This window comes from Rosa chinensis, chromosome 1, assembly GCF_002994745.2.
Source record: "Rosa chinensis cultivar Old Blush chromosome 1, RchiOBHm-V2, whole genome shotgun sequence".
Taxonomy (NCBI): Eukaryota; Viridiplantae; Streptophyta; class Magnoliopsida; order Rosales; family Rosaceae; genus Rosa; species Rosa chinensis.
The window spans coordinates 55,950,422-55,955,977 of NC_037088.1; the positions used below are offsets into that span (position 1 = coordinate 55,950,422).

Here is a 5,556-nt window from a genome sequence, read left to right on the forward strand (position 1 = left end):
AATGGTTTTGTGTTTTTCAAATTGTTTTCAACATGGAACAAGACACTTTGAAAAGCAGAAAACCAAAGAGATAAACTCTTGATAAACAAAGAGACTGAAAAAACAAAAGTATTTTCAATCACCGGGAATGAACAAAGTACCCATATATATAGGAAGAGGAGGAAGGACAGTTCACTCAAAGACCCATTAAGCTCAATTGGAGTAGGTGAAGCCATACCCATAATTTCAGATTGCACATGTAAACCCATTCCCCAAAATTCAATTTGGAAAACCAAATTTAGAAGCCAACTCCTAAATTCCTTAATCAAAGCTGACACAAGAAGGAAACCCATGAAGAACCATTGACTTTGTGAAAGAGATGCCATGTATGAGTTTACTTGAGCCATGATGAAGAGGGGTTTTATTTTGATCTTCAAGTTTGAAGCTTGATCTTGGACAAGACAGCAAGATGAGATGGGATGGGGAAGCACGACAACAAGGCAGCAAATTGAGATGAGATTGCAATTTACAGCAAAGCAGCCCCCAAAGAGAAGAAGAGGGAAGTTGCAATTGAACTGTCATGCTAAGATGGGAAGCTGACAACAAACTGATCTTCAAGATGGTATTTCGACAACAATACAACCACAAGGATAAGCATGACTCGGGCTCTCACACTTTGGGCTTAATTAATAAACACATGACTTGGGCTTCATGAGTAGTGTTTTCTTAAAAGAGGGAATGCCAATTATAAACTTATACTAACACTAGGTGACATTGCTTGAAAGAATGGATGAAAGAGTGTTGAAAGCGATTTGTGAGAATCTTCAGCCTATAGAGTTTCCTGCCAAACTCGTCATTATGCAAGAAGGTCAACCAATTGAAGATCTGTTCTTCATTGTACTCGGATCTGTCCGACGGCATTCGAGAAATAGGTCGATGTTCCAGGAATACGAAACTGAATTATGCGGAGAAGAACTTCTGGTTTGGCCATTAACGACCTCCTTTCCTGCCGTATTACCCAGAGCAACCAAGACCGTTATGGTGGGTGAAGGTTTTAGTGCCCTTCTCCTTACGGCCAGTGATATAAAGAGTGTCGGCTCTAAATTCAGGCCACAGTGGGATCTCATTACTTCTTACTGGTTGACTATGCTAAAGAAAGTAAGCATCTATATATGTATTAAGATTCATATCCAATTGAACTAAGGATTCAGAAAATATATAATTCTGATCAGCTTAATTAGTACGTATAGTCTGACTAGGTGGAACAAATTATCTGATCCATCATCCATGCATCGTAGTATAACTAGAAAATTTCGCTAATTAGACTACTAATGTTTGCTTTGTCAATATAATTCAGGTGCCAAAGCTTCAATATATGGATGAAGAAGTGTTGAAAGAATTCTTACCACATCTTAACAAGCAGGATAAATTTGTAGCTAGATCATCCTATGGTATTCAGGAGAATGTACCACTTAAATCCATGTACTTCATCACAGAGGGATCTCTAAAATTTACAAAAAGTGATAACGGTGATGAGGAGTTTTTTTGTTCTGCAGGAGAATTCTATGGAGAAGAACTCCTTGATTGGGTATTAGATACATCCTTTCCTGCCATAACCCCCATTTCCACCCATTCTGCTCTTTGCAGCGATCACAATGAAGCTACCGTGTTGGCTATCACCGCTGAGGACTAAAAGAGTGTAGCTTCTAAATTCAGCTCGCATTTCAGTACCCTTCAAACAGATTCTCAATTAGATCTTTCAACTTTTGTCAACTTGACTAGGCTAAAGAAAGTAAGTTCCTAGTGCTATAAACTTTCATTTTACATAATCAACTTGCTTGACAGTGTGTGTGTAACTCTGTATGTGTGCAGATATGTATGAATGGTGTCATTTGATTTTTCAAACTTCTCATATATTAATGCATGAGTTATATATATGTATACAGGTGCCAAAACTTCAGACTATGGACGAAGAAGTTTTGAAAGCAATCTCTGAGCATCTTATAACCAAGGTGTTTAATTATCTGAATATCATTGAAGAGGGAAAACCACTTCATATGATGTTATTCATTGTGAAGGGAAATGCATACCTAGAGAAGAAACATAGCACAGATAGAGTGATGCTAAAGCCTGGACAATTCTATGGAGAAGAACTACTAGATTGACCATCATGGACCTCTTTTCCTCCCTTATCAATGTTCACTGTCAAAGTACACCATGGAGAAGCTGTTGAATTCCTCGTTCTCATGGCCAACGATCTGGAGAAAGTAGTGTCTAAATTCAGGTCGCATTTCAGCTAGGTAGATGACTGCCTTCCTCCCTAACCATTCTTAGTCTGCAACTAAGGATCTTACCTCTTTTATTTTATTTTTTGTGAACAGAAACTAATGTCTTGCCTTTGGATTTTAACATTCTTTCCAACAGCAACATTTCAGTATGTTGTAAGGAAATGGTCAATCAAGATGTCATTCGAGTAAATCAAAACTAAGAGATATGGCATATTTTTATTTTTGCGGAGTGGATATAAAACAATGTTACAATTCATGAGTCTCCAAAAAAATAGATAAACGTTTAATTTTTCATATCTGTTAGAAAAATATAGACATTATCAAATTATTATCTTAATTTAATATGGTAATTGATTTAATGTTAAACCTGTACAACATGGATATGGAATAAACATCAACCTAGTAATCTAATGTCATAGTTTATGTAACATTCCGAACCTAAATTTATCAGTTTACGAGTCTTTCGATGGGTAAACGACAATTACATTTAATTTTTGGCTCCGTTTTGACATTTTAAGGGGGGTCCTAAAAGTTGACTTTTTATTTGGGTCGAAATTTGAGAAAATGTTCTTCATGAAAGTTGTAAAGGACGTTAAACCGAGCGCGTGCATATGTGGTACGTAAAAATCGGAGTTCGTATGTGAAAGTTATAAGCGAAAATGTGAAGTTACTGTTTATAATAAGTAGTATATATTTGAAATTTTTACTATTAGGCCGGGTAACTTTCTTTTCTCCTTCTCTCTCCTCCCGCACGCTCTCTCTTTCGCCTCTGCGCGTTTTCTCTCTCTCTCCTCTGCAACACCGGTTGCTTTCTCTTTCCGGCCACCAAAAAGCGTGAAACCGGTGGCTACGGACTCGTCTTGACCTCCTCTTGGCCCCTACGGTGGTGGCTCACGGCGGCTTGGCCGGAAAATGACTCATCGGGTCCTTGAAGTTTACTGTAGCAAGTGACCGTTGACCTGAATTCCGGCCACCTCCGGCGAAAGCCAGGCTTTTTAGAAGCGCCTTGAGGTGTACTTGAAGCTCCCTAAATACCTTGAAGCGATTTGCAGCGTGGAGGAAGAAAGCATAATTAGAAAATTTTACTCTACTTCGGTTTGCTTAATTGTTCGGCCACTTAGAGGTATTTTCTGACTTATCCACAGTTATGAAAGACGCTTAGAATGTTGAGTTGTTGATGCTGATAAAATTTGGTAGCCAGATATGGTGGTTGACCGGCGGCGCGTGGGGCCCAGGCGCAGCTGCCTGTGGCGGCGCGTGAGGGCACGTCTGGTCCTTCCTGGTGAGTTGTTTTGGTCTATTGGGTAGTATATATGGTTACGAATTTATGGATAGGTGTTTGGTGGAAATTGGAGGAGGTTTGGATATTAATCGGAATTTCCGAAGTTCAATAGTTTGGTTATTGATTTATGAGAATTCCATTATTGGATTTCTCTCAGTTTTGCCCTAGAAACCTTCAATTAAAGAATTGATGCAAATGATAAAGTTTTGGTTTAATCAAAGAAGAAATAGAAATGTTGATTTATGAGAATAGGACATTGGAATCGTATTTAATTCCGGATTGTTAATCACGAATTATAATTGTGTACAGGCCGATATACTGAGCTATTACTCGATGAAGGAACTCGTATGCATGATCGCCTAAATAGTACTGTGAGTGGACATTTATTTTAAATTAAATGTATGATAGGAGCATAAATGCGACGAATATAGTGTGAAATCCCTTATACTTTTCTTAACTATTTTCTTTAAAAAGTCAATTTTAACTTCGTTTTCTTTTTAGGTGGTTCATGGAGTGATTCAAGAGAAATAGGAGCTGAAAGGGAGCAATGGAGCCATAGATCATGAAGTACTAATGCAGAGGACCAAGTTTTATCAACCTTTTGGCCAGAAATTACAAGGGAAGCCCACGGAATTCATTGTGCAAAACAGTTGCTGCAAAGCAGAATACTGCAGTTTCAGAATCAGCTTTCTGGGAACGGTTTTGAGGAGCAATTATTGCATCATTCCATCTGCACCTATGAAGAAAGGGCCAGCGATCCTTGAATACATAATGTTACACTTCAACAAGAGCCAAATAACTGGTCAAAATTGTCAACGAGGCAGTAGGAAATCAAAGTCGAAATAAGCTTCCCGATAAGGCAGAAACTGTCAGCTTTTCACGAAGCTTTTTGGGAGATCTTTTCCGGCGATTTTCTTGGAGTTTTTCCAGAATTTTATTGATCATTCTAGATGATATGATGTCTTATAGAACGTGGGAGTCAAGAACCATCCAGAAACTTGTCAAGACGAAGTCGTTCCTTGTCCAAGAAAGAAGCTTCAGAGTCAGAAATCGAATCCTAGTCGAAACAGGACTGTTTGGCAGATATCTTTTGTGGACGAATTTTGGGTGCATTTTTGGAAGGTTATTGCTGCTGCAAATATGAAGGAGAGTCGTAGAATGATTCCTCAAGATTTTGGGAAGATTATTAAGGCTTGAAAATCATTTAATTATGCACCAAGTAGAGTAATTCTCAAGCAACTAGGAGAGGCTTTCAAAGCGGAATTGGAAAAGGAAACTTGGGCTGTGTATTCTACATATATAAAGGCTCTGAACACATTGAAAAACACCATCCTACAGCGCCATCTTCTGCTCCCAAACCCTAGCACACAAAGTCTCAAAAATTCCCAAGTCTTCAAGAAGGAAAACCGTGCAATTCACCATCCACTTCCATCAAGCTACTGCCGTGCCCCATCTTGAAGGATTGCCTGCATCTAAGGCTGCCTAAAAGTGAATTCGTGGCTCTCATACTCTGCTCTTTTACGGTTTTTATCATCTTGTAATCTGATACTCATGTTTTTAATTATTGAATTTAAGACGATGTGTGGCTAGTTACTTTTTGTTAGGGGCGAGGTTTGAAGCCCCAATTATGTAGAACATATGTTTGTTTAAATTTAGTTTCCTGATCTTTGGTGTGGATTGGTTGTTTATCTCCGATTGATTGAAAACTTTTACATGTGTTTGTTTTATGGTGGCCAACATAGGATTTATGCATGTAATTGGAGCTAGGTTTAGAAAATAATTCACCTAATCGTCTTGTTTTCTAATCCATAAGTATGCAAGGCTTTGAACAAAAGTTGATGTTTTAAACAACTAGAAGAGCATGCTAGGTAGGCGTTCCACACTAGACTGCAACTCTATAATCAATCGTTTCCATGAGATCTTAATGCTTCAAATATGTTGACACTTATGTGTTGTTGATAGGATAGCGTTCTATACCTTGATTGCATGTTTGATAGGCTTAGCTAT

At 38.3% G+C, this 5,556-nt stretch overlaps 1 long non-coding RNA gene across 1 annotated transcript; it reads left to right on the forward strand.

The window, feature by feature from the left end:
* The first annotated feature begins 3,001 nt into the window (after window positions 1-3,001).
* LOC121051019 lies at window positions 3,002-5,224 on the forward strand. The gene is made up of 3 exons (XR_005804819.1): window positions 3,002-3,390; window positions 3,859-3,920; window positions 4,051-5,224. It is a non-coding gene; the product is annotated as an uncharacterized LOC121051019 (long non-coding RNA).
* Window positions 5,225-5,556: the final 332 nt, after the last annotated feature.